Source organism: Leptonychotes weddellii, chromosome 9, assembly GCF_054177405.1.
Source record: "Leptonychotes weddellii isolate Sample4059 chromosome 9, ASM5417740v2, whole genome shotgun sequence".
Classification (NCBI taxonomy): Eukaryota; Metazoa; Chordata; class Mammalia; order Carnivora; family Phocidae; genus Leptonychotes; species Leptonychotes weddellii.
This window is the reverse complement of record NC_138377.1, coordinates 109,317,846-109,341,062: the sequence shown is the minus strand read 5'-3', so window position 1 is coordinate 109,341,062 and position 23,217 is coordinate 109,317,846. Positions and strand designations below refer to the sequence as shown.

Here is a 23,217-nt window from a genome sequence, read left to right as displayed (position 1 = left end):
TCCCTCTCATGCTCTCTGTCTCTCATTCTCTCTGTCTCAAATAAATAAAAAAAAAAAAACTAATGATGTATTGTATGGTGACTAACATAACATAATAAAATTTAAAAAAAGAATGAAAAAAAAAAAGAATCTATCTCAGGCATGTCCAGAAAAATGAAGCCATGTGTTGTGATCGATTTATACTTTTGAACTTTGGCTCCCCCACTCTGCAAAAATAGAAAAAAAAGTATTTAAAAAGAGGTAAACAAAAGGATCAGTTATAGTTATGGAAATAATTTACATTCTGATAAAGTTTGGGGGGTTCCTGAAATTTTAGTGCTTTCTAGGGAAGCAGTGGAAATCCTAGTCTATTTTCATTACGTTAATAATGTTAATAATTTCAATTACTTTTTACAAGTTTGCCTAGCCTACCACATTAACATTTGTTGCATTGCTCAGGACTAACAGCAACTGAGGGTGACAACATGGTTATTTCATGCTACTGAGAAGCTCTTACTGAAAGGTCTCTGATTCATTCAAAAGGACAAATAATGATAATAACAAAGGCAATTTGATGTCTAGAATCTTTCAAAACGTGGCATCTGTGAGATGACTAACAAAAAAGACATACTTGGTGATGGAATATAGGACTTATTAATTGAGTGGACTCTTAATCTATGCATAGCATATGAGGAAAATGGTTATTTGGGACTGGACCAGCCCTATTCAATAGAGGATACTGGTACTTCCCCAAAGAAAGTGTAAGTTTTGTTCACTGATGATGATCTTTTTTTTTTTTTTTAAGATTTTATTTATTTATTTGAGAGAGAGAGAATGAGAGAGAGCAAGCACATGAGAGGGGAGAGGGTCAGAGGGAGAAGCAGACTCCCTGCTGAGCAGGGAGCCCTATGCAGGACTCGATCCAGGGACTCCAGGATCATGACCTGAGCCGAAGGCAGTCGCTTAACCAACTGAGCCACCCAGGCGCCCTGATGATGATCTTTTAAGCAGGCTCAAGAACATTATACGTTCATCCTTTTTCATTTCTGAAGAAAAAAATTCAAGATTTTATTTTGGTAATAATTTCATGATTTCCTCCCCAAACTATAGAGTAATGGCAACTCATATGTGAGCAAATGGCGGGGCGAGGGGGGGGGTTGTGCGTGAAATATCACAGGAAGGAATTTGTGTCTCTATAAAAGGGACCCCTGAAACATTCCTTAAATAAAAAATTGATTCATGTTTTATTTGTGCCCAAATGAGCTTCCTTACTGGAAGATTAGTTACATTTAATCTATTCTACCCGAACTTATGCTATAAACTCTTATAGGCAAGCTCTGTGTCTTTTTTTGTTAACATAATTTTCTTTGTGCCTGGTAGATCTTTGAGATTTCTTTATGATTCCTCAAGTAGCCAATATTACCAATGAACAGACTGCATTTTTATCCACTATTTCCCTTTGGCAATGTCCACTCTATTCCACTCAATACAAATACCCTTCTTTCTAGCCTCTGTGCTCCATTCTAAGGATACAAGCATGAATGTCATGGTCTTTGCGCTCAAGAAGTTAATTGAATGTCAGAAAATGAACTATTAATTGTAGAGTTGCAGTAAAAAAAAATGGATGTTCTACTTTTGGCTAAAGGGCATTCTCAATGTCCTGTATGTAATAACACCATAAGCAATGACCAGTGTTTCTACAAATGACCACTCTGGTCCTAAAATATTTAGTGTCTGTACATTTATTAAACATAAATAACTATGTACCAAGAGTTGTGCTGGCTTTTTTATGATACCATATTCCATATGATAGAAAGTCTTTGATCATTGTTTGAATAATTCCAGGTACATAGTAGGCTCTCAGGTAATATTTGTTAAATGAATAAATAAAAGCATATAGATAAAGAGAAAAATAAATAATAATAAAAAATGCAACCAAATTAACATTTTGTAAAGCAAATTTCAAAAAGCTTCCATATGTTTCTTTCTTTCTTTTTTTTAATTTGACATCATGACTGTCTCACAGAGCAGGGGTATTGAGAAAAGAACCTTGAATCTGAGTACAGAGATGTTGGTCTATCATAGCCTCATCTGGTATGAGAGCCTTCACTTTCTCACACGGCAGGCTAACTTCTGCCACATGCTAGTAAAAGAGTCTGACCTAGGGGTGGTACTCTCTGTTAATTTGTCCAAAGATACTCCTTTAAAAGGAACTTTTTGTGAATAACTAAGGGAAAGCTCTGCTTCACAAAGGATTTATTCCAAACGGAGGGATAAACATTAAAAATGACTTCCCTGCTCTGGAGGTTGCAGAACCACTGGATATTTCTGTGGTTTGAGGTACACGGTCTAGCAACAAAATATGTTTAATCCTCCAACAGATGCTGCAACCTGTGGGATCCAAGGAAACCTGTGGGATGGCAACTGTTCTTTGGGCTGTGGTGGGAGCTGCCTTCCCACTCCTGGGCTCAGGTGATAGGGCGAATGAAGGAGGCTAACTCTCTGGAGACCTGTTCTTCAGGCTTCTGGCCATTAACAAAGGCAGCATTGAACTCTGGTTCCATGTGTCACACCAGTAGATAGATCAGAAGGACAATCTTTGCACACTGGAATTTTTTTTTCCCACCAGCTTTATTGAGGTATAACTCACAAATAAAATTGTATATATTTAAAGTGTACAACATGATGATTTGGTATAGCTATGCTTTGTGAATTGATTAGCAAAATCGAATTAATTCACACATTCATCACCTTACACAGTTACCTTGTTTTTTGTGTGGTGAGAATGCTTAAGATCTACTCTTTCAGCAAATTTCAAGTATGTAATACAGTATTACTAACTACAGTCACCATACTGTACATTAGAGCCCTAGAACTTATTCATCTTATTACTGAAGTCTTGTACTCTTTGAGCAGCATCTCCCCCACCTTCTAACCCTTACCACCATTCTACCCTGTTTCTATGTGTTCAACTTTTTTTTTGTTAGATTTCACATATGAGTGAGATTATATAGTATTTGTCTTATTTCACTTAGCGTAATATCCTCAAGGTGCATTCATGTCGTTACAAATGGCAAGATTTCCATCTTTCTCATGGCTGAATAATATTTCATTGCATGTGTCTGTGTTCACACATATTGTGTGTGTGTGTGTGTGTGTGTATCATCATCTTTATCTATGCATCCATAACAGATGCTTAGCTTGGCAATTGTGAATGCCATGAAATGTATGGGAGTGCAGATATCTCTGAAATACTGATTTCATCACACACACACACACACACACACCCCTACATACATACACACATACCTAGAAATGGGATTGCTGGATCCCATGGTAATTCTATTTTTAATTTTTTGAAGAAATGCTATAATGTTTTCCATAGTGGATGTACCAATTTACATTCCCACCAACAGTATACTAGGGTTCCTTTGTCTACATCCTTGCCAATACTTGTTATCACTTGTCTTTTTGATGAAAGTCATCATAAGAGGTGTGGAGTGATATTGTGGTTTTGATTTGCATTTCCCTGATGATTAGCAATGTTGAACATTCTTTTGCTTGTGGATACCCAGTCTTTCCAGCACCATTTATTGAAGACACTACCCTTTTCCCATTGTGTGTTCTTGGTGCCCTTATCAAAGTTTGGTTGACTGTATATGCATGGGTTTGTTTCCCTATTCTGTTTCATTGGTCTGTGTGTCTGTCTTTATGCTAGTACCATGCTGTTTTGATTACTATAGCTGTGTATTAGTATAGTATTTGTATAGTTTGAAATCAAGAAGTGATCACACTTCAGCTTTGTTCTTTTTTCTCAAATTACTTTTGCTTTTGTGGTTCCATATGAATTCTAGGATTGATTTTTTTTTCTATTTCTGTGAGAAATAACAATGCAATCTTGATAGGGATTGCACTGAATCTGTAGATCCGTGGGTAGCATGGACATTTTAATGATATTAATTCCTTCAATCCATGCACACACAACCTTTCCATTTGTTTGTATCTTCCTCAATATCTTTCATCAAGGTCTTATAGTTTTCTGCAAACTGGAATGTTGAAACAAGAAATGGAAGCTCAGAACTACACCCATGCTATCTCTTTGCTAGCTGATCATAGACCCATCTGAGCAGCTTCCCCCTGGTAGTGAACTCCAAGGAAATTGCTTAGAATTTTATTAGAGCTGATAAACCCACAAAATATTCCTATAACAAAACCTCATGTAATAAAAATTGAGAGTACGAAGTATTATGAGTGTGAACTGCATGTGAAATGGATGGCAAAAAATGTCAGAAGTCAAGGATCATGGTCAATGACATGAAGTAAAAGACCATGTCAATTGACTCTTAAGGAGAAGAAAAATCACAGGTGTGCAGAAAATCTGGCATCTATTTAAAAATTCCACAGAGCAACCATGTTTGCAAAATAAGAATGCAATCTTCTCTTCTACACATATTTTGGGAATTTAATTGTCCAAACAAAATTAGAGAACAGAGCTCATGAATAGAAGCTTGAAAGGGTGGAGGTGCATGATGGTGACAGAAATCACATCCTTGTTTTAAAAAATATTTAATAAATCTAAAAAAAAAAAAGAAACAAAATAAACTAAGGAAACCTTCGGAGTTGCTCAAAGATGTTTCCTGAATAATGAGATTTCCATGCCAGAGAAGGACAAGGAAGAAGAGATTCAACTATTCACCCATTCGACAAACATTTACGTACAGTGTGAGATCTTGGAAAGGTTTGAAAGCAGCAAAAAAATGTCAAAGCACTGGGTCCAGGACACTGGGGCTGAACACGGAAGGAAAAACAGGAAATAGACAAGTGGAGAGGAGCCAGTATGCTGGGATGTTGGTGGCATGTTCAGGAACAGCAGAGAAAGTGGCTGGGAAGGGCAGAATGAGGGTCAGAAGATAAGCTTGAGATGTGGATTGAGGCCATACTTGGAGTTGTCTTCACTCCCAGGCCCAAGGGTATGGACTCTAGCCACTTGACACTAGGGAATTATGGGGAAATCTATATCAAGGAGCAGGAAAACATCAAAGTGGTATTCTTTTTTACAAGATTTTTTATTTTATGAGTTCTAAGGTACCTCCATCTAAGATACCTCCTCTTTATCAGGGTTCCTCCACTGGGTTTTTTCTCCTCCCCCAGGTCTCCAAGGAGGGTTGGGTCGTTTCCATGCTGACTCTTTGGGCTTTTGTGATGCAAAGTTCAGAGACAGGCAAGGCTTGGAAGAGTCTGAGTCCAGAACTGGGGGCTGGGGGAGTTTGGAAGCACAAGATCACTGGAGAAGCTCCAGGAAGTGACAAGAGTGGGAGATAGACAAGTAGGAATTTTGAGAAATGTTTCTGTGGGCACTGTGTCCCCTTCATGCTGCTGAGGAAACACAAATAAAGAACCTGAGTGATTTTGAAAATTACAAGTGTCTGCTGGACTGCATTTCTTTGAACATGCCTTTAGTGCAAGCACAGCCCACATGAATCAGGCTTCAAAGGGGTGACAGATAAGCCTGGAAGCAGAACTTATGGAAGATGATCAGAAAGAGTAGAGGAAGTATAGAGATTATCAAGGAAAGGTGGCAATACAGTGGAGCTTGGGAATTGATTGCCTGCAGAGGAGTCCAAATGAAGAGCCCAAGATTTCAGTATGGAGTAGTCCCATAGAGGATGGGAAATAAGGCTCAATTTGGATGGCTTCTCCTGTCAATCTGCAGAGATTGCCTGGAGCACCCTGGTGAGAAAGATTGCAAAAGCAAGTGTGGAAAGAGTGTGAGTAGCGGGTGGAGATGTGTGCATGAGCTGAGGAGTTTGCCCTGCATTTGTTGACCCTGCACTTGGAAAAGGATGGCATCATTGGCAACATTAAGGACATCAACATGGAAGCTGGTATTCTGGGAAGGAGAATGAGCTTGGATGAAGCTCGAGCAAAGTCTGCTGTTTTTACTATTTTGCATTTCTAGCCTTAGCCAATGCGTTGTAAAGTTACCACATTTGTATTCCAGTGCCAGCAGGGACCTAAGCATCACAGTGTCCCCTTGAAGCAGGCTCATCCACTTACAGAAAACTCTGGGTGCCTTCAAAGGGGAAGTTGTATTCTTACAAGTCTAAACATATGCTGACCATACAATCCAGCAATTGTGCTCTTTGGTATTTACCCAGAGGAGCTGGAAATTTATGTCTACACAAAACCTGCACATGGATGTTTATAGAAGCTTTATTCATAATTGCCAAAACTTAGAAGCAACCAAGATGTCCCTCAGTAGGTGTATGAATTAATAAATTGACAATGGAATGTTACTCAGTGCTAAAAAGAAATAAGGTATTAAGCCATGAAAAGACAAGGAGGAATCTTAAATGCCGATTACTAAGTAAAAGAAGCCAATCTAAGAAGGTTACATACTACATGAATCCAATTATATGTTATTCTGGAAAAAGCAAATCTATGCAGACAGTACAAAAATTAGTAGTTTCCAGAAGGCAGAAGGGGAGGAGGGGGGGACATATAGGCAGAATCCATAGGAGTTTGAGGACAGTGAAATTATTCTGTATAATACAGTAGTGCGGATATATGACATTATACATGTGTTCCAACCCATAGAATGTGCAACACCAAGAGTGAACTCTAAGATAAACTGTGTACTTTGGGTGATAATGATGTGTCAATATAGGTTCACTTATTGTAGCAAATGTACTACTGTGGTGAAGGATGTTAATATTGGAGAAGGCTGGCATGTGTGCGGGCAGGGGTAAATGGAAACTCTCTGGTACCTTCCTCTTAATTTGCTGTGAATCTAAACTGCTCTAAAAAATAAAATCTTCTTAAAAAAATTTAAAAAGGAGTTGTAGATCAACTCCTAGAAATAACATGACCAAATAGACAGTGGACAGATAGCTTTTCTCCTCTTCCTTCTGCACTGGGGTTTACTCTGCAGTTTTCTAAGTGCAGACAAAGGCTGGATGGTGTGTTTTATGCAGTGTTGCCTGACTGTGAGTATGAGGGATAGCCTTCATTTCACTATCAAAGTTGTGCTGAAATAAGGAAGGCATCCCCCCTTTCAACAGTGAGCTCTGCTAGGGCAGAGCAGACCTCTGCTATATCTCCAGGCCCCATCACGGTCTAGTGCATATGTGGTCAATATGTAATTGCTAACAGCCAATATGTAATTGCTAACTGGAAGAATGAATCAATGTCTTTTCTGTTTCCCTCTTTCTTCTACTCAAGGAATCCCAGAATTGTACTTAGTAGTCTGTTTTAAGTACATGTCTCACAATAAGACTCTACCTGAGCTACAGACTAGAACAGATCTTTTTTACTATTGTGGTGAATATGTTTCAACAAATGTATTCAATCAACAAATATTTTGAGCACCTATTGTGTTTGCTCCTTTGATTTAGCTGTTCCTCCTCTAGAAATTTATCCTACAGATATGCCTGTACTTATGCATCAAATGTGTGCAAAGAGTGTATTGATTGTGATAGCCAAATTCAGAAACACTGTGCTTCTCCATTAGTAGGGGGCTGGCTAAATAAAAACAGTGCCCTGTTATAGAGAATGAAGCAAGCAGATCCTATGCAAGAGGCATCATTTTTCAATTTCTCCCAGTCCCCACAAAGACACAAAGAAACTACACAACAAAATCCAAAACCCACAGACAATATTTACAACAAAACTAGGTGTCAGATGATCCCCACTAATCCCAACATATGTAAGCCACCAATAGCCTCAAGACCCGTACAGTACCAAGTATGAATGGTTGAAAGAAGTTAGGAAGAAAGGGGGGTTGTGCATGAGGGATCTGAGAACAGAAGAACCCCAAAATAGACTAGGTATTCACTGGAAAGCACTGTGAGCCAATCTAAGAAACACAGGTGGCATCAGGACAGTGAACTCTCCAGCACAGGAGAGGGCTCACAGTAGGAAGGTGAGAGCAGCTTGGAGTAGTCAGGCCCTGAGGAACACTTAAGACTGACCACGACAGAGCCTCATGCTTGGGAAGAAGTGCTAAGAGAGGAATCAAAATTGAACAGGATGAGAAAAAGGAAGGAAAAAGAAGTTTCACTCTGAACTGAGGGAAGGGAACAGCCAAGAAGTCCTGGAAAGCCGGTGGCCATATTTTTTTACACAGAAATAGGTGCCCTGTGAAGTTTGAAGAGTTTCCTAAGACTTGCCTCTTTATAAAAGTTCAGGAAAACAGATTTTACATGAAAAAACAAGCAACAAAATGGTATCAAGGTCAATCCTATACAAAGTTATCAGAAAAAAAAAGAGCCGAGCCACTGCAGCCAACAATAAAGTCGCACTAGAGAGACGTAGTCATAAAACATCAAGCTTCAGTTTTGATCTATTTCAGAAAAAAAAACCATTAATCAAATGATAGACATAAAAGAAAAGTATCAATCAGGATTAGAAAAACTCAGAAATGAAGTAACCGAACTTGGGCAAAAATAGAACTAAAAGAAAAATTCACCCAAGAAGGAAACCTAAGCTACAAGGAATATGAGAGCAAATAAACACAACAGATATTGTCTCAAGAGAAATACAAAGTGAAAAAGAGAAAAAAAAAACAAAAATGAAATAAAGAGATAAAAAGGATTTAAGAGAAAGTACTGAACACCAAAGTGTACTGAACATAGGATAAGAGATATTCTTCAAGAAGAAAACCAAAGCAAGAGCCTTAATCCAAGAAAACTTCTCTGAGATAAAAGATCTGAAACTCTGTATTTGATTAGTACAATGCATACTTGACAATATTGGCCCAGAATGACCAACATCGAGACATAGGCTTGTAAAATGACTGTAGTATAAAGAAAAAGAAAAAAAAAATCTTTTGGACATCTAGAAAAAGAGAGAATGTGACTTATAAGGAAAAGAAAAATAGATTATGACCAGATTTTTTTTTTTTTGGCAGTAACACTTTATGCCAGAAGAGAATGGATTAACATATTAAGATGGTCAAAAAAAGAAAGTATGAGCTGAGGATTTTATACCCAGAAAAACTGACCTTCAACTATAAAGGACACAGCAGACTTTTACCAACATGAAAGAACTCATGGAATATTGTTCCCATTGGCTCTTCCTGGGGAATCTTCTGAATAACAAGTCTCAGAAACTAAAAGGGTCAGAGAGGCATCATCATGAGGACTGGAGTTGAGCATTAGGAGGCGTCTGGTGGCTCAGTCAGTTAAGCAGCAGACTCTTGATTTTGGCTCAGGTCATGATCTCAGGGTCCTGGGATGGAGCCCCACGTCAGGCTCTGCACTCAGCGTGCAGGAGTCTACTTGAGGATTCTCTCTCCTCCTGCCCCTCCCCCCATGCACGTGTGCTCTCTCTAAAATAAATAAATAAATAAATAAATACACCTAAAGTATATATATAGAACCTGTAGAACTAAGAGTAAATGAAGTCTGAGAGGGAAAGAATAGAAAGCAATAGCCATATGCTCTGACAATGAGGATATAATACAACCATTATAAAATTAAGTGAGAATGAGGAAAGCCTATGAGCAAAATTCTTTAATATTTTCAGTTAATCATATTATTGGTATCATTATTCTCTTATTCTGAGCATGTTATGTGTGTGATGTGAGCTAAAACAAATGACTTGGGATGTTCTAATTCTACCATCACTTGTGTCCTTGAGAATTAGGATTTTCTAGATAAAAGGAAAGACATACAGAGGTAAGAGAGAGAAAGTTTTGTGAATGCCTTGTGGTCTCAAATTTAAATGAGAAATACCAATATTGTGATGGTTAATTTTTTTTTTAAAGATTTTATTTATTTATTTGACAGAGAGATAGCAAGAATAGGAACACAAGCAGGAGGAGTGGGAGAGGGAGAAGCAGGCTTCCTGCCGAGCAGGGAGCCCGACCTGGGACTCGATCCCAGGACCCTGGGATCATGACCTGAGCCGAAGGCAGTTGCTTAACGACTGAGCCACCCAGGCGCCCTGTGATGGTTAATATTAACCATCAGTTTGGGCCATGGGATGCCCAGATATCTGATTAAACATTGTTCTGGATATGTTTGTGAGGGTGTTTCTGGGTGAGATTAACATATTGCTAAGTGAAATAAGTCGAGCAGAGAAAGTCAATTATCATATGGATATGATAATTCACTTATTTGTGGAACATAAGGAATAGCATGGAGGACATTAGGAGAAGGAAGGGAAAAATGAAGGGTGGGAATCGGAGGGAGAGATGAACCATGAGAGACTATGGACTCTGAGAAACAAACAGGGTTTTAGAGGGGAGGGGTGTGGGGGGAAGGGTTAGCCCAATGATGGGTATTAAGGAGGGCATGTACTGCATGGAGCACTGGGTGTTATATGAAAACAATGGATCATGGATCACCACATCAAAAACTAATGATGTACTCTATGGTGCCTAACATAACATAATAAAAAAAAAAAACACATATGAATTGGTAGACTGAGTAAAGCACATTGTCCTCTCTAATTTTAATCTAATGAGTAAAATTAATTCACTCTGAGTAAAGCACATGTCCTCTCTAATGTCTTCAAATCAGTTGAAGACCTGAATAGAACAAAAAAGAGTAGTAAGGGAGAATTCGCTCTCTCTGCCTGTCTTTGAGCTGGGACATTCCCTGCTTCCAGACTCTAGCTGGAACTTACACCATCAGCTCTCCCGCTTCTCAGGCTTTTGAACTCAGACTGGAACTATAGTATCAGCTCTCCTGGGTCTCCAGCTTGCTTGACTGCAGAGCTTGGAACTTCTCAGCCTCCCTAATGATGTGAACCAATTCCTTATTTTCTATCTATCTATATTTATCTATCTACATACCCATAAACATTTAATCTCTATCTCTATCTATCATCTATCTATCATCTATCTATCTATCTATCTATCTATCTATCTATCTATCATCTATCTACCTATCTATTTGTCATCTATCATCTATCTATCATCTCTCTCTCTCCTTCTCTATCTCTATCTCTATCTATCTTTCTTATCGATCTGTTTTTTTGGAGAACCCTGACTAAACAAATATAAACTCAGAGGTATCTTATTTATATATTTTGTATGTATGTTTGTTTGTTTGTTTTTCTAACCTGGTCCATCAAAAAGGCCTAGAAACAATGATCTACTCAATGGCACTGAAATACTACTTCTTTGCAAAAGAAATAAGGCCTTCAAAATGATTGATTTGAGGACTGGAGCAGGAAATGTACAAGATGAGCCTGGAATATCTTGTCACACCAGATGGCAAAGAAGCTCTCAAGGACTACTAGAGTCAGATCAAAAGGACCCAGGAGCCAACTTGAAGAGGCTCATATTGACCCAAGATTGAACAATTTGAATTTCACTAAGGATAATAATTGAAATGTGTTGAAATCCATCAAATAAGCTAAATCCATGAATTAATAACAACATTAAAACAAAAAGAATTAATCACCTTCAGAAGATGTGAAGGCACCAACTCTTTATCTTGAAAACTGGGCAAGAAAAGGAAAGAATCCAGAATTTTCATGTCCTTCATATATGAGCCACATCACTGGGTAACTAGATAGTAGATGATAGAAAGTGAATCTTTATTAAAAAAAAGCCAGATTAGGGGAAATTCCACTTATCAAAGAGCCCAGATTCTTCAACAGATAAATTGTAAAGAAATGAAAGGGACAGAGGAGAAAAATGTAGATTAAAAGAGATTTAAAAGACATATCAAAACATTATTTATTTATTTATTTATTTATTTTTAAAATGTTATTTATTTATTTGACAGAGAGACAGCAAGAGAGGGAACACAAGCAGGGGGAGTGGAAGAGGGAGAAGCAGGCTTCCTGCTGAGCCGGGAGCCCGATGTGGGGCTCGATCCCAGGACTCTGGGATCATGACCTGAGCTGAAGGCAGACGCTTAACGACTGAGCCACCGAGGCACCCCTCAAAACATTTTTTAATACATAGGATTGAAGAATAGGGTTTGTGAAAGCACATATGGGTGATAAAACTATAAAAAGAAAAACAAAAGGAAAGCATTACTATGAAAGTCAGATTAATGGTACTTATGGTGGGAGGAAGGAGACAGTGATTAGTGTGGGGTCTATGGAGGGGCTTCTGGGGAAGCTGGAAAAATTTTATCTCTTGGCCTAGTGTTTGCTTCATAATAATTCATTAAGCCAACATGTCTGATTTATGTAGTTTTCTATATTTGTATTTTATTTAAAATAATATGATTATAAAAATGAGTGAGATCTAACATAAAAGCTATGGAGGCATTACCCAATTAAAGTGAATATTTTGTGAACTAAGTTAATATTCAGTAATATATATGCTCTGGCACGTGAAGATTTTTTTACGTATTAAACTTTTTTCTTTTTTTAATGAGTGAGATCCAGATATACTGAAATGGGTCCAGATTTCAGGATATCTGGATCAATTTCCAAAATATATGGTCAAGTGAAATAAGCTAAAATAGAAGAGTGTGCATAATATGATCCATACATTTACGTGTCTGGGCAATATTTGTATGCGCATAGACTATCCTGGGAGGACACTCAGGAACTGGGCAGGGGGGTGGGGCAGGGGCTGAGAAGCAGACTTAACTTCCACTATATACCTCTTGAACATTGGCTATGTCCATGCTTATCATTCAAAAAAGCAATTAACTATCTTTTTTAAAAGAAAGTATTATTCCCAAAGGATCTGAACATCTCTTTCCTCTGATTTTCTATCTGTCATCCCCTTTTGGTCTCTGATTATTCACTGAGGAGGGTACACATGCTGACTGGTGGGTGGGCCAGGGAGTGACACTGCTTCAGGGATAGTCAGGCTTTATATAAGTTGCAGGGCTTTTCCTCAATTTAAACATTATCTCTTATCTGTACATTTGTTAGCTGACAGGGTTTGAGGTTGGCCTGCATTTGAATACCCTATAAGTATGTGTCAGCCTGGTAGGGCCCTCAGAGTACCAGCCTTTCTTACCTGCGTCTTAGGCTTGGTGCTTGTTAGGTCCTCCACTGCAGGACCACCCTCTACTGTATCCATGGCATCATTTCTCCTCCCTAATCAGCTTCTTTTAGAATGGACGGGATTTCATAGGGAATGAAAGCTTTTTTTTTTTCCTAGTGAAAGAGCTCTCTGTTAAAATGCTTTACGAAGAGAAATAAAAATGCTCAGTTGAAATTCCACACTGAAATTCAAAATAAAATATTTGAAATGTTTGGAGTCAGTTACTGCTTTTGAATTTTGTTGTTGTTGTTATTGCTAGATATTATAATTTTGGGTGAGATGTATAATGACCTCAGGGATTTATAACATAATTACTCTGAAAGTAAATCGAGAATCACTTGATATCATACATTATGAATAAGAAGTTATCTACATAGAAATTAAACTGTCTTATAGTTTATTTCTTTCAAAAATTATTCTGGCATGTAACTCACAGGAATTTTTTTTTCCTGGTTCACAGAGAATGTGCATTTTTAAGTTTTAAAAGATGCTATCAAATTACCATAACCAAAGATCGTACCAGTTTATATTCTCACTAACAGTGTAGACTGTGATCCATTTGCCCATTTCCTGAAACTCTAATATTGGATGTTATCAGTCCTAAAAAAATTCTTTTGCCCTTCTGACAAGCAAAAAGGCTGATCCCATTGTCATTATCACATTTCTTTGATTAGTAACATGACTGATTATCTTTTCATTCATTATTAGCCAGTGTTTCTTCTTTTTGTGAAATTCCCATTCATATCCTTTATCCAGTTTCGACTGAGTTTTCTCATTGAGTTCTTTGCGTATTAGGGATAGTGACCTTTTCCCTCCTATTATAAATATTACATGCATCTTCTCTCCCTCTGTTATTCATCTTAATTTTGGGTGAGAAATCTTGCTACATAGAAATACTTAATTTTTGGTTGTCATATGCGTCCTTTGAACAGAGTTTCGCATTAATTAAAATTTAAGAAGGGCTTTTGCTGTCTTTTTGCTTAGTGTTTGGTAGGGTTTTGTTGTTGTTGTTGTTTGTTTTGAATCCAGCCCTGGCAGAGCAATAACCACCACCCAGGCCCTGAGCAAAAGCCAAACTTGCTCATATGTTGCCTTTATAGTTTCTTCTCTCTGTTCTATTACCTAGTCTGATAGATCTCACACTTGAATGAGAGTCAAAATCTCCCAGACAGCTTATGAAAACCCTGATCGCTAGGGCCCAGAGATTCCAACTCAGCAGGTCTGTGGTGGACCTGCAAATTTGTATTTCTATTCACTTGTCCTTGTACTCATTGGTTCCACTAAGGGGTCAAGTCCCATCATCTCTCTTCTGGGCTCTTGCCATAGCTTCTTTTCCCATATCCATTTTGACTCTCTTTCTATCCACTTGCCACATTGCAGCCAGAGGGATTTCAAAATTGGATCATGGTATTCTCTTCTTTACAACTCTTTCCCTGTGGTCTTTGGACCATCTTGTGCTACTCTCCACATCTTTCTATGCTCTCTGCTCTTTGGCACAGTGACCTTTGGTAGCTGGGTAATGCCATGTTCTTTCGTGCTCCAGGGCCTTTGCACATGCTGTTCTCTGTGCTTAGAATCCTCTTCTCTTGCCCTTCACAATAGTGTTTGGTCATTTTGATGAGATGTAAATTTGAACTACATTTACAGTTAGGCTGCTATTTGGATCAGATCACTTAGCGCTTAATGAACCCACATGACTGCTAACATCCACGTGTCAAAATGATTTTGTGTTTTTGACTCATTAAGGAGCTCCTAGGAACACTGCCAGAAGCAGTACATCCTTTTCTTTAAGAAACAATGGCCTCCCCAAAAAAGGGCATTTTATAATAATGGTGATGAAAGTGAAGAGAATATGAAGAGTCTAAAAGTCTATAGTTAGAATATGGGAGTTTTAGATAAATTAACCATTTATAAAATGAATGAACTTACCACATGCTTTACGTGAAGGAGAAAAGCATCATCATCATTTTTACTTTATTTTGGCCATCAGGTAAATTAATAATTAATATTACTCAGTGGTGATATTGCATAGGTTTGTTTTATTAGCAGAATATTTTAGTTGCTTTATAAAAATATAAAAAAATCTATTCCCATATTTAGAGACTCACTAAGGGTCTGAAAGAATCCCTTAAAAATTCTGGTTATAATTTTAACATTTTGGGGGTCGATTTTATGCATTAGTGTCATTTTGGGCACAAAACTGGAGATTTGTAAAGGTCTCAAGCTAGGTGCCTTGTGAATGTCAAGGTTCTAGACTGAACTCTTTTGAACAGAACTCCTTTCCTTCTGTACTTGGGGAAATAGAGTGACATGTGATATGGTTAAAGGTGTGGGGAGTGAGAGAGTAGGTGAGTGATATAGAATCAATGGAGAATGGAAAGGGGCCAAATTATACCTTTTCCAAAGCTCAGGTTTGCACAAATGAGCATGCAAAAAAGAAAGGAATTGCACCAGGGTGGATGGTGCTGACAATTTGGATGCACCTTTCAAAGTTCTAACTGCAGAATAAACTGAGAAAGAGGGCTCTATTTTTTCCATTTGAATGTGACTAGTACACAATAATTGGTAGAATTTTGATTATATCCTTAGGTAACAAGTAGAAAATATGGTTATAATACATTTGTTTGGATGAAGAGTCTAAAAACGATTCACACTGGCAGACCCAGACCCAGAATTGAGGTCCCCTGACTTCTATTTTTTTTTAAAGATTTTATTTATTTATTTGAGAGAGAGAGAATGAGAGAGAGAGAGAGCACATGAGAGGGGGGAGGGTCAGGGGGAGAAGCAGACTCCTGCCGAGCAGGGAGCCCAATGCAGGACTCGATCCAGGGACTCCAGGATCATGACCTGAGCTGAAGGCAGTCACTTAACCAACTGAGCCACCCAGGCACCCCGAGGTCCCCTAACTTCTAACACTAAGATATATTTACATGGTCTTTCTCTAGTGAAGAAAATCAAATTCAATAAACATTAAAGTGTTTTTTATATGCTATGGCAGGTGGTTAGGGTTAGGGTGGGGGATTTGTGCAGATTACTCCCTGAGTCATGGGTCCTACCTCATGGGGCTCATGCTGGACTTGAGACAAAGTAAAAATACAGGCAGTTCTCACTTTTCATGGTTCTGATATGCATGAATCTCAGTTAGCAAGGTTCAGTTAAATAGCACCAGGCCCCCAACAACGTGGTTCAAATTTCAGTTACCATATCATGGTATGGTAACTGTCTGTTACTTAAGTGTAAACTCTGCTACTAGCTCTCCAGTCCACAAATAACTGTGTAAATAACACATGCAGCATGATCAGTGACCACTCACGCACTTCTTTCAAAGTCTGTAGTGATTGGTCAGTGTGCCTCTCTTAGTAAGTTGTACAGCCTCCTTTTCCCTCAGTGATAAGCATTTTATAAAAATGCATAACCAAAAGGAAGAATTGGCCAACAGAGATAAAGGTGCATCAAAGGAAAAAAAGTGATAAAGATGAAAATAAAATTTCAATTGGACATAAATGACGTCGTGGAAGAAAGAGCTGACCATGGGAATGTTGACACTGCCACCTTTGAAAAGACTGCAGATGTGCAGTCAGATGAACTTACTGAAGGCAAAATTACAGACATAAATGAGGAAAGTGGTCATGATAAAAAAAAAAAATGGTGTCCCAAAGGAAGTAACACCAGCAAAAAACCACTTCAAGTTAAAGGAACTCTCAGATATATTTTATGACATTTGAAAGAATAAGGGGAAAATGTTGAAAGTGACCCAAACTCAGAAAGGAGGAGACAATTCACCAGGCATAGAAAAGTTGCTTGCTCCACATCATCAGTTCTAGACGAGAAAGAAAGTACTGTTCAAACTACTCTTGATAAGTTTTTTTAAAAAAGAAACAAAACACTTTAATTATCAATGTTTCTAGTGTTTTACATTATGGCATGCTAATTAAATACTTAGTTTTACTATTTCTTTCTCTTCCTATATATTTGCCACTGACAATAAGAAGATTTTAAATGTTTTGACGGGTATTATTTAATGCCATTGAAAAATCATATTTTTCCCATTGATCATTAAGATTGCTCTGCATGGTTTCAGGTCACATGGTCATTTTTACTGTCCCACACTACCATGCAAAGTGAGGACTGCCTGTGCATGAATAATAAAATTTTAGATTATTTAGTAAGACATCGTGATACAACAGGTATCAAAACAACACATGATCAATTGCCAACTAATTTCTACAGTTATTGATTTCCCCAAAAAACCAAGGGAGAGAGAGATCTCTCCAGGTTGGGATGATGATGATGATGATGATGATGATGACGATGACCCCAATGATGATGGAAGTCCTGGGATGGGCTTTGGAATTTCCAATTTGGACAAATCCAGAGAAAGAAAGGTGGCATTCCAGACAAGTGGAAAGGTGTGTACAGAATAACATAGCAGCCCAGACAATATTATTGCTATAGGAATAATGTCAGCAAGGAGAAGGGTTTGGCTGTGGAACTTATTCTTCTTCAAGCAGGTTTCCTGACAAATCACTGATGTCACAGTGTGTGTCTAAACACACTAAAGGCCCAAAGAACTGAGAATAAGCACCATATTCTAGTGGATAAAGTTGTTTCTCAGGGAGCATGGGTTAACAAGTCTCAAACCACTCTACATGTATACGGGAATTAAACAAATAAATGGTGGAAGTTAGGTTTCTCACTGTAGGAGTGGGAGGTTATAGGTAAGCAAGATGAGGAGGCTAGAAGCATCTACATGGTAATGGATTAGAATTGGAGACCCCAGTATGAACTCATGTTTATCTTATTATACTGTTACATATAGAAATATCTATAGATATGAGATGTACACAGGTTAGTGTACACACACGTATTTCCTTTGCCCATCATCTGAGAAGGCCTCTCAGCAATAGCTCCCAGTGACAATGAGCACACCCACTGTCTGAATTTTGGTGTCTAATATCATTCTTCAGTAGAAGGAACCAGGTATCCATGGAGAATGGCTGAATCTAGGACTCAGGTTGGAAATATACCAATGAGCCTGGAGCATCTTGTAGTGCCAGAAGGTAAGGAAGTGCTCAAAAAAAAAAAAAAAATCTCCACAATAATGGAGGTATGTCAAAGAGGTACAAAAGCTAACTGAAAGAGCTCCCAATGGTCAAAGCTGGAATTATTTGAGCAAAAAAGCGAAGTCATATATAACCCAAAACATAAATACCCACAAGTCCATATTTATACAAATAAATGACTGAATATATAAGTAAGTGAATAGTGGAGAAGATATAAATCTCCTAAGTGGAAGCGTTCCAAGTAATTTATAGAGATAACTTTACTATTAAGGAGAGGGAGCATAACATTTCACTCCCTATGTGTGGGCTGCACATAGTGATTGTCTCCCTAAAAGCACAGAGTGGAAAGTGCAGGGAGTAACTTTACAGTAGAGAAACCTGACAAACACTCCCTGAGACCAGATGATCAAGGTCACATCAACAGTGATAAGTCATGTTGATACAGGTACCCTTGATGTGATGTGCTGAGAATGTGTTTTATGTCTGTGGTCTTCCTCCCCCCAAACTATATTACCCCAGTCTAACTATGAGAGAAATATAAAAAAAAATTCCAGTTGAGGAAAATTCTGCAAAATATCTGACCAACAATCCTCAGAACTGTTGAAGACATCAAAAACAAAGAATGTCTGAGAACTGTCACAAACAAGAGGAGTCTAAAGAGACATGACAACTAATTGTTAATGTCGTGCCCTGGAAGGGCTCTTAGAATAGAAAAGGACACTAGGGAGAAAAACTGAGGAAATCTGAATAAAATATTGACTTTAGTTAATGATAATGTATCAATATTGCTTCATTGTGACAAATCTACCATACTAATATAAGATGTTAACAATAGGGAAACTGTATATGGAGTGTATAAAAACTCTGTACTACCTTTGTAATTACTCTGTAATTCCATAGTTGTTCTAAAATATAAAAAAATTATTTTGACAAAGGTAAATCAGACTATTTCCTTCCTCTTCTTAAAGCCCTTCTAGTCATTTGCTCATTCAAAAAGTTCAGACTGAGAGACTCCTAATTTCCAGCCACTGTATGAGGTGCTGAGGATTTAATCATGAGTAGAGAAATCATTCACTCTTATAATTTAATAGGGAAGTTTAGATCCATTGCACCTCTGGAGAAAAGGTTCAAAGTGGTAGGAGAGCCTGTAACAGGGGGCCTGATGAGGTCTAGGACTCAGGGGAGACTACTCAGAGGTGGATGGGTGGGAGGGCCTGTCATGGAGAAAGCCTGATGCAAGCTAGGGCATCTGGGGAGGCCAGCATGGCTGGAGGGCAGAGAATGGAGGCAAAGGATGTTGGGAGGATAGGCTTCCAGGGTTGGCAGGGCCCATCAGGGAGCCTACAAGGCCTTGTTCAGGATTCTGGCTTGTTTCACAAGTGATGGGAACCGCGGTAAATCCCCATTGGTCTTTCTCAATAATATGAGGTAAGATACACCGTCTGTTTTGCTCTTGACTCTGTCTTCAGCATTTAACACAATGTCAGGAATGGCAACTTGATTTCCCTTTTTAAAAAATCTATTTTGGGAGTGCCTGGGTGGCTCAGTTGGTTAAGCGTCTGCCTTTGGCTCAGGTCATGATCCCAGGGTCCTGGGATCGAGCCCCACGTTGGGCTCCTTGCTCCGCAGAAAGCCTGCTTCTTCCTCTCCCACTCTCCCTGCTTGTGTTCCCTCTCTCGCTGTCTCTCTCTCTGTCAAAAAATAAAAAAATAAAATCTTAAAAATAAATAAATAAAAAATCTATTTTGGGGATATAATTATAGATTTACAAGAAGTTGCAAAAAAAAAAAAAAGTACAAGAAAGTCCAGTGTACCCTTCATTCATTTTCCCCCAACGTAACATCTTCTTTAACTATAGTACAATATCAAAAGCAAGAAATTAATACTGATTCAATCCAGAGAGCTTGTTCAGATAGTCACAGTTTTATATGCACTCATTTGTGTGTGTGCACAGTTCTGTGCAATTTTATCACATGTGTAGACTCACATGACAACTGCAATCAAGATACTGTCCCATCACCACCAGGTTCCCTCACACTATCCATATATAGCCACACCCACCAACCCCCTTCCCTCCTGGCAACCATTATTCTGTTCTATATCTCTATATATTTTATTTATGAATTATTTTTTAGGAAGAAGGTTGACATGCTCGGAGTGACCTGACCAAATGTGAAATGTGTTCCTTGTTTCTGCTGTGTGGAGTGGAGTGGGGGGGGGGGGGGCAAGGACAAATATTAGTCAAGGGGATAAATGATGGTCAAAGGGTAGTCATAGTTGAGTGATCAAGCCAGATGCAGTGAAGCAGGACATAGCGGTGAGGTTTTGCAGGAGCTGATAGGCCAAGGCTGCTGGGTGGGTTGTCATGAAGATGTTGAAGTTACTCAGGATAATGGCAATGTTTAAATAGAGAAGCAGACAGGAATGAATGGCAGGCACCAGCCACATGAAGTAGAGAGAATACAAGGGCAGATTTGTAGCCAACACTAGCTTGTTAACCAGCATAGGGGGTGAACAGGTGACATAGGTGGAACAGTGTGTTATAACTAAATGGTAGAAGCCTCCACATTATAACCATCTTCAAATAGACACAAGGAACACAATGAAGCAAAGTTCTGGGGCAGCTTTAGGAAGTGGCAGATTTGGATGAGAGAGAACAGAGGGATCTCCCTTCCACAACCTAAATCTTTAGGACTTTTCGTGACTCTGATTTGCCTGGTTTTGCCACAGGTGAGAGCTGGAATTGAAAGATGAGACTTGGCTAGAACAGACCCTCACCATGCATGGGTACAAGAGGCAGATAGAAGAGGCAGAGAGAGCAACGGTGGTGTACTGGTTTTATAGGATTGCTGCAACAAAGTACCACAAACTCGTGGCTGAAAACAGACCTTTATTCTCTCACAGTTCCAGAGGCAAGAAGTCCAAAACCAACGTGTCAGCAGGGCCATGCTTCCTCTGAAACTTGTAGGGAAGAATCCTTCCTTGCCTCTCCTAGCTTCTGGTGTTTGCTAGCAGTCCTTGGCATTCTCAGCTTGTAGATGCATCTGTGTTTCTTCTCTTCTTGTGAGAACACAAGTCATATTGGATTAGGGTCCCATTCTAATGACCTTGTCTTAACTTGAGTACGTCTGCAAAGCCCTATTTCAAAATAAGGTCACATTCACAAATGTTAGGGGTTAGGACTTCAACGTATTTTTTTAGGAGACACAATTCAACCCATAGCAGCTGAGATGGGCATCAATGCCCTCCAAGTAATGTGGTCCAAACATTGATCAAATAAGTCACTCCTTTACAGGGAGGAGCAAGCTAGGGGCAGAGAAAACTTCTGGGGCATGAGATGAGGAATAAGTTCCCCTCAACAAAAGTCTTCTAAAATGGAGTGCATTCTTTAAAAGAAGATTGCAAAACTAATTAGGCACTGATTTCAAAAAAATTAATTCTTTCAGAAGGATTGACTTGCCAGAGTATCTTCTAGCAAAGACAGATTTTTCTCAAATCTTTTGGTATGTTCCAGAAATTCTGAAAGATTTAAGAAAAAAGGGATGTTTGTAGGAAGAAAGAAATGAGAAATTTTATTTAATAATGACTGAAGGGAGATTGGCAAAAGAGCCAGCAGTAATGTTTGAAGATTAAATGTATGTATAAGATTAATGTAGAAAGTATTAATTGCTAATAATTTACACAGCAGTTTGTTGAGCTTCTGAGGAGAAGCACATTATAGGTCCCCTGGGGCATTATCTGTATATTATCAAGACTTTATGTTAGAGCATTTATAAAGCACCATCATTCTTACCATGTGTTTATGAATATTTGGATCCATTAAAAACGTTTTGGTTGCATCTTTAAACATCCCATTCTATCAATCATGAAAATTTTTCTTCCTTCCTTCTTTCCTCCTTTCAAATTGATTGTCCCTGAAAGCTATGAAATGCTCTGAATTTTGTATCCATTTGGGAGCTATTTACATGTGCTGTTTGAGAAATTTTCCTTAACAAATGCAGGGAGGACCCTCTGACCTCCTAAGGACTCTTGGTCTCTCCCTTCTCATGAATTATAATAAACTGGACATTTTTCCCATGACACAGAAGCTTTCCCCTTTGCACAGGCCCACCTAGAAGGGGCATTAAGGATTTTAGGTCACTGGGATACCATTCACTAAGTTCTGTGCAGTACATCATTGCAACTGCCCTGAAACACTAATTTACCAAAGAGTAGCCTAGTTTTACTAAATTACAACTGTAATTTACTAAATTTTACTGAGGAAGTAATTTCCTAAATGGTACCCTAGTGGCTTGGACAAGCAATTACAGTTTCCAGTCGTATCTAACTTACTTTGAGGACACAGACTATCGGAAAAACCATCAATCTTCACAACTCTATGGATGCGCTTCATCAAAAACTCACTGGTCTTCACTGTACACAACAGAGCTCAGATGAGGCTAAATTGGGAGGACACCTTGAAAGGATTCAGAAGAGAGAAGAAGCAGGGGAGCCTTGGCACACAAAGTTGGACATACCGTTGGCCAGAGTTAAAGCCAGCTCACATAGCACAGTCATACTAAGCAGAAAATACCAAAGGAACAAGCACCAGTACAGGGTGCCCGGCCTCGATGGGCTGTCCTTGTGCAGGGCACAACCGTAGTTGGTTGCCCAGCTGCTAGTTCTGTTTCTTATCCATAAGGCCAATACGGAACCCTGGAGGCACCACAGAGAGAGACTTGGTGGAATGGATGCTGGCATAGAATCCAGAAGAACTACATTCTGGCCACAGTTCTTCCTGTCACTAGCTGAAAGGCTGGATGAGAGAAGTTGGAAGATGGCAGCAGAGTAGGAGGCTCACCTCTTGTCATGAATATAACTAGATGACTATCAAATCATCCTAAATACTCCAGAAATTGACCTTAAGACTGGCAGAACAAACTCCATAACTAAAGGGAGAGAAGAGGCTACATAGAAGAAGGCAGGAAGTATGGAGACATGGTTTGGGAGAGAAATGGATCATGGCTGCTGTAATGGAGAGGGAGCCATGGTTATGGAGAAGGGCAAGAGACAGACTAGCACACAAGACAGCTCCCAGGGAAATGGAATCCCCCCAGTAACTGGCTTGGAAAGTGAAAGGGGATAAATTTTGTGACTTCTGGCAACCAGCAGGGCTTAAAGCCTGGAGTTTTAAAGGTCAGCAGGGTTGGCTGCGTTAAAGCCCAGAAGGCA

General features: G+C 38.9%; 2 long non-coding RNA genes across 2 annotated transcripts in view; both read right to left on the bottom strand.

The window, feature by feature from the left end:
* Window positions 1-21,521, bottom strand: part of LOC145723574 (uncharacterized) — a 24,296-nt gene extending 2,775 nt beyond the window's left edge. Inside the window, exon 1 of the long non-coding RNA XR_014148747.1 lies at window positions 20,895-21,521. This is a non-coding gene — a long non-coding RNA (uncharacterized LOC145723574). The remainder of the gene's footprint in view (window positions 1-20,894) is intronic.
* LOC145723573 (uncharacterized) overlaps window positions 1-23,217 on the bottom strand; it is a 57,306-nt gene that overhangs the window by 6,793 nt on the left and 27,296 nt on the right. The window lies entirely within an intron of this gene.